Source organism: Poeciliopsis prolifica, unplaced genomic scaffold (genome assembly GCF_027474105.1).
Source record: "Poeciliopsis prolifica strain line A6 unplaced genomic scaffold, Auburn_PproV2 SCAFFOLD046, whole genome shotgun sequence".
Classification (NCBI taxonomy): Eukaryota; Metazoa; Chordata; class Actinopteri; order Cyprinodontiformes; family Poeciliidae; genus Poeciliopsis; species Poeciliopsis prolifica.
Genome location: NW_026562421.1, coordinates 7477 through 19001, shown reverse-complemented (window position 1 = coordinate 19001; position 11525 = coordinate 7477). Strand labels below are relative to the sequence as shown.

The 11525-nt window shown below is 40.2% G+C and overlaps 1 pseudogene; it reads right to left on the bottom strand.

Moving 5' to 3' along the window:
- Positions 1-1572: 1572 nt before the first annotated feature.
- On the bottom strand, positions 1573-9079 carry LOC129376976 (nuclear factor 7, brain-like; annotated as a pseudogene).
- Between the last annotated feature and the right edge of the window lie 2446 nt (positions 9080-11525).

The following is an 11525-nucleotide window of genomic DNA, read 5'->3' as shown; positions in this document are numbered from 1 at the left end:
AGATGAATGGTTTTAGATTAGATTATATTTTATTGATCATCAAGTGGATAATCAGATCATCTCCATTTTTCTGATTAAAAGCAGAGTTTAAAAATGATATTAATAATTTCACCAAACCAAAAAATTATCAATCATAAAACAAATCAATCATTTGATCAATAATGTTTTATTTGGACTTTTTGTTCTTCATGCTGAGATCATCAGAGCTGCTGTTTAATCACTGACATCTTATGTGGTAGGATCTTTAATATATTAAAAGTGTCAAAAAATGGAAACATCTTATCAGTGAAGGTGTGTGTGAAGGTGTGTATGTGTGTGTTAGTATCCAGATCAGAGAAGGACAGCTTTCCTCTGTCCCAGTCCAGATTCACTCTGATCCTCTGGAGATTCTTCTGGACTGAGAGACGAGTGGAAGGAGCTGGTGGATATTTATTTTGAATATTTATCTTTATAGAACCGTACATACAACCATCCAGACTTTATGATTCCCTTCCTCTGAACAGACTCTTCTAACACACAACTATCCAATGTGAACTGTCTCCAACATCAACATCCCAGCTGTGGTTCCCTGAGTTAAAACCATCAGAACCAGGAATCATCATAAGTCCTCTCTAGATTATCAGGAAGCTGCTGTTTCTCTCCTCTTGTCAAACTGGTCAGATCTGAAATCTGTGGCAACAAACTTCAGGGGTGTATTTTTAACTATTTAAGTTTTTCCAAAAACATAACAGAAACGCAAAATATTTGATAGCACTTTATACCAACTTCACTTAATTTAGCCTCATTTAACCATTATTACTTAATCATTGTTTATTCATACCTAATAACTCTTACATTAACTATTCTGTGTGTTTATATTTGTAAAAGTTGAAACAAATGTACTTTCACAACAAATAATAGTTATGTACTCACATTTTTGACGAGGTAAACAAAATATATTCAATAAATTGCAGTAATTTAATATAAAACATGTAATTGTACATGTTGCACATTCAACAAAATATCTGCATAAAATGTTTACCAAACCTGAGTTGTAAAAAATTCAGCTTATAGAAACTGAGAACATTTTTGATTACAAATCAAATGAAATTTTGGTCTTGTGCAGAGACATCAGTACATTGTGATTTTAATCTTCTGATTAAACAGAAGGTTTCAGATTAATCTGAAGCCATCAATAAAATTAAACTTTGCAACTTTATCTGTTTTCATTGGTTTTATTTTTGCTGTTTCAGGTTAACAAGAGACATTCATGAACAATTAATCCCATAAACCAGCTAATACATTTATTTTCATAAAATTTTTCCAAAATTAACACGAAAAACAAAAGAAATCTTCAGGTTTGGAAAAAAATAATAATCTACAACATTTATGTAAGCAATAATAATTCAACCAGAAGGAAATATATTGACATGTGGATACATGTTGGGATAGTTTTCATTTGTAATCCATCACAAGTACAATTGAAAGAGCAAGTTTTCAAAAACCAACTAATTTATTTACATCAAATTGTAAATAATAAACATTCAAAACATTACAGTGGAAAACACAGAAATATATGAAAAAGTCTCCAGTTTCCAGATTAAAAACAGTTTAATAATGACAATCAGAAATTCACCAAACCAGCAAACTATATAATCAATGATAAAACCAATCAATCACCTGATCAATAATGTTATATTTGGACTTTTTGTTATTTATGTTGAGATCATCAGAGCTGCTGCTTGATCACTGAGATCTTCATCGGTTCCATCTTTAAGGTTTTATTAGTGGAGAAGAATGGAAACATCTTATCAGTGAAGGTGTGTGTGAAGGTGTGTATGTGTGTGTTAGTATCCAGATCAGAGAAGGACAGCTTTCCTCTGTCCCAGTCCAGATTCACTCTGATCCTCTGGAGAACCTTTTGGACTGAGAGACGAGTGGAAGGAGCTGGTGGAGACCATGCTGAGTATTCACCTTCATAGAACCGTATAAACAACAATCCAGACTTTATGAGTCCCTTCCTCTGAACAGACTCTTCTATCACACCGAGTCTCCAGTATAAACTGTCTCCAACATCAACATCCCAGCTGTGGTTCCCTGAGTTAAAACCATCAGAACTCAGAACAGACCAGTAATAATCAAATCTCTCTGGATTATCAGGAAGCTGCTGTTTCTCTCCTCTAGTCAAACTGGTCAGATCTTCAGACAGATGGAGTTCTTTACCAGCCGTGTTTGGGTCCAGAACCAGAGGAGTGTAGGTCACCATGGTCTGCATGTTGCTCCAGATGTTGAAGGTTGCCCAGATGTTTGGCCTGGTCTATCAGAGCTCCTGAGGGCAGCTGTGGATCCTCCAGCAGGGGGCAGCGCTGGACTCTTTCCACTGCAGCCTTGTAGTTGTGCAGGAATGAGACGTCTTCAGCTCTCAGCTCCTCCTCTGTGGCTCTGACTGTGTCTGAAAGAGCTGCTATCTCTCTGCTCAGAGCCTCCATCTTCTCCTTCATCATCCCTCTCTTCTGCTCCTCTTCCTCCCTCAGTGCAGCCAGCCTGGCCTCCTCTTCCTCTGCTAGAAACTGATGAAGCTGCTTAAACTGCTCCCTAATCTGCCTCTCTGTGTGTCGGGCCTGGACCTTCAGGTGTTCTGCTGTCTGACCAAACTCCTCCTGAACTTTCTTCCTGAGATCCAGCTTCTTCTTTAAAGGCTCCAGAGTTTCCTGAAGCTTCTTCTTGTGTTGCTGAGCAGCAGCTTCATCAATGGGTCTGAATCTGTGACTGGTGTAGTTTTCTGAGTCTCTGTAGACGACACACACTGGCTGCTGATGGTCCAGACAGAAGAGTTTGCGTTTCTCAGAGTGCAGACTGCAGAGATCCTCTGAAGCTCTCTTCTGTCTCCGCTGTAAGAAAGTCTCACACAGATTCTTCAGAGCCAGATTACGTGGTGGATTTTTGATGAATGATCTCCTTTTACAAACTGGACACTCTCTTCCTGGTTTCTCTCTCCAGGATTTCTGCACACACTCCGTACAGAAGCTGTGGCTGCATGACAGAAGAACAGGATCCTTGAATATGTCCAGACAGACCGGACAGCAGAGATCATCGTCTGGTCTGGAAGCCATTTCGTCTCTGCTCTCTATCAGTGAGGCCTTCGGAGAAAGGAATCAGAGTTAATCAACAATACAGAAATAATCTTAATTATATAATGAGATTAACTAAAATGAAAGCATAAAAGAAAGACACATAATAAAGCAATGAGAATAACAAATATTTGATTAACAATATCACAATTTCTCCAACACCGGTAGTTTGGTGGAAGGTAGGTGACACATATGATCCTGAATGTTTTCTTTGAGTTTTTTTTCTCTCTGAACTATTTCCTGTTTTTCTGTATTTCTAGGATCCTATGGAAGATTTTCTGTTAATCTGCAGGTTTATTATTTATTTTCTAATGAGAATCAGATACAATAAGGTGTTAATTATCTCACATTTTCTGCCTTCTCTAATGTCTTATTTAAACAATTGTTCTTTTTTTGTTTAGAGGGAATGTGGTTTCTGTTTCAAACTTGTGGTGTTCCAGACACAGAAATTAATGAAACTCTGTAGGTGGCGCTCTCGTGGTTTTTGAGAGTCTGGTTAGAGAACCTGTAACTACAGAAGAAGAAGTGAGTTCCCGTTTGGAAATAAAATGTTGCTATGTGCTTGTTCCAGTCGTCTGCTTGGACATCATTTATTTTGAACTAGTGTTCCATACACAACAGAATTTTGGCGACGAGGATGGGATTGTTCAAGCTGGAAGGCACAGAGTGCGCAGAAGCTGCGGCTCCATAGAGGCAAAACGGGACCGTTAAAAAGCCGACCGTTTGGGTGAGTGAAAGGACCGCCGAACCAGAGCTACAAAGATGGCGTTTGGAAAGCCAGAAGATTTTCACTTCGAGGAAAGTGAGGAAAGTTTTGACAACTACCGCGAGCGTCTCGAGCAGTATTTGCGGCAAACGACTTGGACACTAAAGATGAGAAAACTAAGTCGGTATTTCTCACGGTGGTGGGAAAAAGATCCCACAGCTTGCTGATGGACCTGTGTGCTCCAGATAAACCGTCAGAGAAAAGCTACGAGGAGCTGGTGGGTTTGCTGCAGAAGCACTACGTACCGAAGACTAACTTTATTGCAGAAAGGTGCAAGTTTCACGGAAGAAACCAAAAAGACAATGAAACAATCAGTGAGTACGTGGCTAGTTTACGAAAAGTAGCAGCTACATGTAAATTCGGGACTTTCTTAGAGGAAGCTCTGCGTGACAGATTTGTCTGTGGGGTAAAGAGCAGCGAGCTGAGAGACCGTCTACTCAGCACCGCGCACACCAAAGACTTGACGCTGCCGCTGGCTGTAGAGATGGCGCTATCCTTTGAGGTAACCAAGGACAGTGCACAGCAATTTGCACAGAAAGCTTTCAAGGCTCATGTAGTGGACAAAAGAGTGAAACCAAAATACCGTGAAGCTGAGAAAAATACAGTGGCCGGTAAGCCCTGTTATCGCTGCGGTGGAAAAAATCATAACCCGAATGACTGCAGGTTTAAAGAAAGTGAGTGCCACGAGTGTAAGAAAAGGGACACATCGCAAAAGCCTGTTGCACGCGTAAAGAAGGTTGTTCGAGTACGACCAAAGGAACCATGCATCTGGATTTTAAGAGGCAACCCAGCGCTCTCAAGCAGCGCCATGATGTCTGCGTTCAACAGCAGGATGTCCACAGTCTGCATAGCCCCTGAAGATGCGCCCCAGGATGCAGATCCAGGCAACCAGCATGGGTTAAAAAGAGATCCCGAGGACAACCAATTCCTGTCACATCAAGTCAGAGAAGACAGAGCAGCCAGTAATGTGGTTCAGTGCAAGACGGAAGCTGCACCGAACTCTGACACTGTTCCAGATCTGACATTGGACAGTCCAGATTTTGGTCTGTTTGAAATGAACACAGGTAATGATGACATTGTAAAGCCTTACTATGTGTATGTCAGTGTAAATGGTTCAAGAGTGAAGATGGAACTAGACACTGGTGCCGCAGTGTCAGTGATATCTGAAAATCTGTATAGGCGCAGATTTAAATCAGTCAAACTTAGTTCAGCAAATTGTGTACTTAAAACGTACAGTCAAGAGTCATTACAGTTGATGGGTAAATTTGTGGCAAAAGTGAAATGTCAAGAGACCACTAAGAAACTAGAACTGTTAGTAGTAAAAGGAAGAGGCCCTGCTTTGATGGGTAGAGACTGGATTAGCCAGTTGAAGCTAGACTGGTCACAGGTGAACAGAGTGGCTCCAGTAACAGTGGAAGACATTTGCGCTCAGTATGGATCAGTGTTCAACCCTGAGCTAGGCAAGTTGAAAGGTATTAAAGCCAAGTTACATGTTGTTCCAGAAGCAACGCCAAAGTTCCACAAACCAAGAAATGTTCCATATGCATTAAGAGGAGCTGTTGAAAAGGAACTGACAAAATTGGAGGCAGAAGGAGTTATTTCACCCACTAATTACAGTGAGTGGGCTGCTCCAATAGTGTGCATACCTAAAAAGGATGACAGTGTGAGACTATGTGGAGACTATAAAGTCACCATCAATCCATGGTTAAACGTGGATCAATATCCACTTCCAAAAACGCAAGATCTATTTGCAAAATTAGCAGGAGGTCAGAAATTTACCAAACTAGACTTATCGCAGGCTTACCAGCAAGTCCAGTTGGAGGACAGCTCTAGGTGCTACCTGACCATCAACACTCACAAAGGGCTGTATCAATACAACAGGTTGCCCTACGGTGTTGCAAGTGCTCCTGCAATTTTCCAGAAAATAATGGATCAAGTACTTCAGGGCATGGATGGTGTTATCTGCTATCTTGATGATATTTTGATAACTGGTAAAGATGCAGAAAGCCACCTGAGTAACTTAAAGGAGGTCCTTAAGAGGCTCCAAAGCTACAACCTTAGGGTAAGGAGAGAAAAATGTGAATTCATGCAAGACAGTGTTTCATATTTAGGACATGTCATTGATGCTACTGGAATTCATCCTATGAAGGAAAAGACAACCGCTATTCAGAAGGCTCCAGTTCCAAGAAATGTAACTGAACTTAGGTCATTCTTGGCTCTGTTAAACTACTATGGGAAGTTTATACCAAACTTATCGACTCTGATCCAGCCAATGTCAGCACTGCTACACAAAGATGCAGACTGGAGTTGGTCAGAAAGTTGTCAGAATGCTTTTGAGAATGCCAAGAAGGCTCTTCAATCTGACAAAATCTTGGTACATTTTGATGCAGAGTTACCACTTATTTTAGCATGCGATGCATCTCCTTATGGAGTTGGTGCTGTAATAGTCACCAAATGAAAGATGGAAGCAAAGACCGATTGCATTTGCATCACGAATGCTAACTAAGACTGAACAAAACTACTCACAAATTGAAAAAGAAGCACTTGGTTTAGTGTTTGGTGTTATGAAGTTCCATGACTATCTTTATGGAAGGAAATTCATTTTGGTAACAGACCACAAACCATTGCTAAATCTTGGGACCAAAAACAGGTGTACCAACACTAGCTGCTGCTAGATTGCAAAGGTGGGCTCTAATTCTAGCTGCCTACAAATATGAGATTCAGTACAAAAGATCTGAGCAACACAGTAATGCGGATGTTTATCAAGGTTACCGATGAAACCAAATGTGGATGTGGTGTCAAACCCTATTTACAAAGTATCTTATCTTGACGAGCTACCTATCACTGCAAAGGAGGTTGCAAAAGAAACAGACAAAGATCCTGTGTTAAAGGTGGTGAAACAGCTGGTGTTAACTGGCTGGCCTAAACATGTACAGGATGAGTTGCTGAAGCCATATTTTCAGAGACGTTTTGAGCTCACTGTTGAAGATGATTGTCTACTGTGGGGATTACGAGTGGTGGTGCCTAAGAAATTAAGGGATCAGTTGATTTCTCAACTACATGAGCATCACTGGGGAATAGTAAAGATGAAATCTCTTGCCAGAAGTTTATTCTGGTGGCCAGCAGTAGATGAGTGCATTGAACAGGAAGTCAGTGAGTGTACTATTTGTCAAAAGCAGCGTAGTATGCCTTGTACAGCACCAGTGCATACCTGGAAGTGGGCTGCCAGCCCGTGGGAGAGAATCCATCTGGACTTTGCAGAGGACCACAAGCAGATGTTTCTAGTAGTTATGGATGCCTATGCTAGATGGCCAGAGATTATTCCCATGCATACTACGACTTCAGTCAAAACCATTGAAACACTGAGGAATTTGTTTGCTGCTTATGGGTTACCAAAAGAAGTTGTTACAGATAACGGTCCTCAGTTTGTTTCACAAGATTTTGAGTTTTTTCTAAAAAAGAATGGAGTGCAGCACATTAAGTCACCTGCTTACCACCCTGCCAGTAATGGACTAGCAGAGCGCTTAGTCCAAAATCTCAAAAAGTCACTAGCCAAGAATCGAGCTGTAGGTGGTTTAACACTTGAGCACTGTGTTGCAAATTTTCTTTTAGGGTATCGAAACACACCCCATACAACCACAGGGAAAACTCCTGCTGAGTTATTCCTAAAAAGACAAGTTAGAACAAGACTGTCACTGATCAGACCCCAGTTTTTCTCATAGGATGCAACAAAGAACGGAACCAATGCTCCCACGTCTTAGAGTGTTCACAGTAGGTCAACCTGTTTTAGTAAAGAATTACAGGGGAGGGGAGAAGTGGTTGAACGGAGTTGTACAAGAGATTTTGGGTCCTGTAACTTACAGTGTGGAAGTGAATGGAAAATGTGTTAAAAGACATGTAAATCAGATTCTGGGTGTAAATGGAAATCCAGTTTTGTGTTACACAGACAGACTTGTCTACAGGAAACTTTTGGAATGAGGATGTTGATCTTGTTACAACTAAAGGTGTGGATCAACAGGTGGAAGAAAAAACTGTTGGAAGTGCACCAATAGACATGTCTTCGCCTACAGTCGAAAGGAACACTCGTCCAGTGAGGAACCGGCGTCCTCCTGACAGACTGAACTTGAAATTACAACTCTAAATGAGAGTTAGAAGAAGTTTCTTGTTTTCAGTTATGTTCATACAAAAAAAAAAATCCTGAAAAATGTATACTTGATTGAGAAGTACTGATTTTACAGGGGAGGAGCTGTGGTGTTCCAGACACAGAAATTAATGAAACTCTGTAGGTGGCGCTCTCGTGGTTTTTGAGTCTGGTTAGAGAACCTGTAACTACAGAAGAAGAAGTGAGTTCCCGTTTGGAAATAAAATGTTGCTATGTGCTTGTTCCAGTCGTCTGCTTGGACATCATTTATTTTGAACTAGTGTTCCATACACAACAAAACTGAATGATCTTATAAAAACATTTTTCAGTCTAAATCCTGCTGTTTAAAACCTATCAGCTCATGTAAATGCCCTTTAAAAGGGAGATATTTTAATAAAAGAGCCGAACACGGTGCTTTTGCTCCAGCGATTATTATCTCAGTTTAGCTTCCAACATACACAATGGCGTCAACATGTTATCTCAGTTTAGCTTCCAACATACAAAATGGCGTCAACATGTTATCTCAGTTTAGCTTCCAACATACAAAATGGCGTCAACATGTTATCTCAGTTTAGCTTCCAACATACACAATGGCGTCAGCGTTGAGATAGCAGTATCTTAGCACGGTGCTAACAACGGAACTAACAACGGAATTTTTTAACATTAGAAACATCGAAAATAACTTACAGCTTTCCGAAAGTAAATAAACTTATTTACAATCTGAAGGTGTGTATTTATGTATGTACTCTTACCTGTAAAAGGGGGATGTCTTGATAAAAGGACCCGGACACGGTGCGTCTGCTCCAGCGATGATTTTTTATCTAAGGAGGAAATTCCGGTGCTCTTCACTATGACTAGCGGAAGCGGGAGACTCCCCCTGCTGGTTGAATCTGGCCACTGCTTCAGCCAAATCAGACTCAATTCACAGCAGGATAAAACAAAATACATATACACAAACAAGACAATACATCTTCAACATAATATTAAACACTTCATTTCATAGCAATCATTTCATTTCTAAAAATACTCTTATAAATATCAATCCAATTAATAAATTCTAAAAGTCACAGTGCTTTTCTCCCCTCTATATTTGGTCTCTCCCAGAATCCTTATAAGGAAAGAACTGAGATAAGCCAATCTAAGTAAACAATTAAAACATTTAAACTGTCTTCCTACACGTAATGAAGACCTTCATTACAGGTGTTATGGCAACAGATCCAATATCTGTGTCATTCCTTAGAGACGGAGAGTAAAGGACGCGTGAAACTATGAATTTTAACGAAAAATATTTATCTATAAAAATTACATAAATACAAAAATTAGAGCTGCCGTTTACAATTTCCTTTTCTTTCTTTTCTAACAATACACAGTTTACACGGTCAAAAACTGTATTGCACCTTGTCTAAATAATCCGTTAAGTGTCAAACCGTTAATAGAATTGTTCCTTGACAACATATTCCCAACAGGAAGTAAGCCTTTCAAAATAAAACTAAACTTCACAATAAAAATTGTATGAACAAATAATCTTATCTAAGTGTAATAAAATAAAAAAGAAACCATCAAACAAATTACTTACATATTTTCTATTTATGGCTCTAACATTCCGGCCCCTAATTGTATAGGCAGGATGCATAACAATTAAACTTCAAAAAGAGCCATACTAACCTACCAAAAATCTAACATTTTAGCTGTGACAAACAAGCAGTCTTTCCTTGAATCATTCTGCTTCTTGTAACAAACAGAGTTTACTAATAGGTCTATCTAATAAACTAGTCTTGGTGCGAACTTGAACCCGTCGCACAATTCCTCTAGAGTCCGGGAAGGTCTTTTGGATTCTTCCAGTCAACCAAGCGTTTCTTGGAGCTGAACTGTCAACAATGAGTACAAGGTCTCCAGGGATAAAATTCCTCATCTGAATCCGCCATCTCTGCCGCTCTTGTAGCAATGGAAGATATTCCTTTGTCCATCTCGACCAAAACAAGTCAGCCATGTATTGTGTCTGTCGCCATCGTCGACGTGAATATGTATCATTGCTGTCAAATAAGCCTGGAGGAAGGACTGGCTGTTTCTTTAACAACAGAAGATGATTAGGGTCAAAACCTCCAGGTCATTTGGATCATCTGATGCAGCAGTCAAAGGACGATCGTTTATGATCGCTTCCACTTCACATACATTGATTTCTTCTTGGATGGTTAAGATTCACTGAAGTCATCATAATGTAGAGCTGAGTGTCATCTGCGTAGCTACTCTAGCTAATCTTATTTCTTGTGATAACCTGAGTTAACAGGAGCCTCAAGATGGAGTCCTGAGGGACCCCAAATTTGATTTTTGTCAGCTCCGATAAAAACATACTTGAAAAATAAATCCCTTTTATTGTAAAATGATTGGTTACCAGTAGAAACGCACCACAAACATGTTGAATTTGATTATTTTAGATTTTTATATTTTCTAGTTGAATTCAGGCTTAAAATATATTGTAAGGAAGGTCGCATCGCGAGATTTGTTGTTTTAAGTCTGTTTATTCTGTTCTTGACAGCTGGGGTTGCCTTAGCAACCAGTTCAACAGCTGATCCGTTATGTTTTTACTGTTGTTGGATATGGCACTCACCGCTCGCTGCACGGACATCGCTGAACGCTGTCCGTGCCAGAGCTAGAGGCCAGAAGCCACACAGTTCATTGTGGCAACAGCTCAGTTTTTGTTGTAATTCCTCCGTGTGCTGGAAGGAGTAAAGTTTCTGCAAGAGACCCTTCGTTTTTTGTCGTGTATCTTCAAGTGCCGACACGCCTCCTTAACAAACGGAAATCAAAAAGCACGACAACTGGTGTCAGAAGTGGGATCATCTACAAGACTTTTGTAAGTGAATCCAATCGTAAAGAAAATATCCAAGCCATCCTGAACTAATTACAACTTAAAGACAAGCTACAACTAGAGCAGGAAAAGAAATCGCGCTGAGACAGTAATAAAGCTGCTGCAGTACTACCGCGTAGCACTTCCGGTCCAGCCCTTCACAATAACGGCAACAGTAACAAAGTTGGCACAGCGTTGAAGAAGGTTGTTTTTGGTCGTATTCTGTCAATATAAGAGCATGAGCAAACTTACCAACGGAAAAAAAATAAATAAAATAAAATGACAGAGGATTTACAAGGTGCTACAGCTGGCCCTGGAGAGGCAGACACAGCTCCAAAGTGGTTACAGGCTTTGCTGGAAAACCAAAATCAACAAACAAGACACTTTCAAATGATGTTGGCTCCTGTCCTTTCACATATAACTGGACAATCAGCTGTACAGCAAACCCAAGCATCAGGTACTGTTCCTGAGAGGAGTGATGACTTAATTCCAATTCATTCTACAAGAGAAAGGCATACATGTGAAACACATGCCCCTTTGGATGTGACAACTAGACCACGTATTCACGCTCCTTTTGCAGCTGAGCTGGAGGTTATAAATGAAAGATCACGAAGCTCAGGCCCAGTGAGACGAACCACCACCCCTGGACCTGACCCAAGA